A 764-nucleotide genomic window follows, 5' to 3' on the forward strand; every position below is an offset into this window, starting at 1 on the left:
CTATACAACCAAGGAAATATATACTACGAAATTCAAGGCTCATAGAGCACACCTCAAATGACAGTGATCATGGTTCTAATATCACACACTGTGACATTCATATAGGTAATTTTAATTGTAATGTTATTCTTACATATTTACATGGACACATCTAATTTTTTTTCTTACATCATTTTGTAATGTCATTCTTCAATCAACTAATATATGTGATGCCATCATATGTGTTTATGCAGATAAAAATCACACACCATCTAAGACTACACAGGAAGATCAGTTTGTAATTCACAACTCAGATTTAATTGATGACATCTCAGATTGCACTGATGACAATGTGAATATGACACAAGAAAGTATGGATATAGGTAATCATCAAATATTTATATTCAGCTTCTTGGATTATTAAATGACTCAATTAAATGCATTCAACTCATATATTTTATACCAAATTAACATATATAGATTACTCATTCAGCGACCCAACGATAGATGATGTTGATGATTATGATGGTCAGAGCATTCTAGACACACCATCTGAATATAAAAATATAGGTTTTGGCTCAAATCTTTCAAATACTTTGTTCTGTCTTCGATGTATGAAATTACTAATAATTAATTTATAGGTAGTGCTTACATTGATATTGGAGATCCAGTATGGGAATGCCAACATTGTAAAGCTATGATGTGATATGATGAGAGGATAAATAAAGACAAACAAACCAGAAAACCAAAGTTTACATTATGTTGTTCTGATGGAAAAATACAAT

The sequence above is a fragment of the Glycine soja genome, chromosome 20 (genome assembly GCF_004193775.1).
Source record: "Glycine soja cultivar W05 chromosome 20, ASM419377v2, whole genome shotgun sequence".
NCBI lineage: Eukaryota > Viridiplantae > Streptophyta > Magnoliopsida > Fabales > Fabaceae > Glycine > Glycine soja.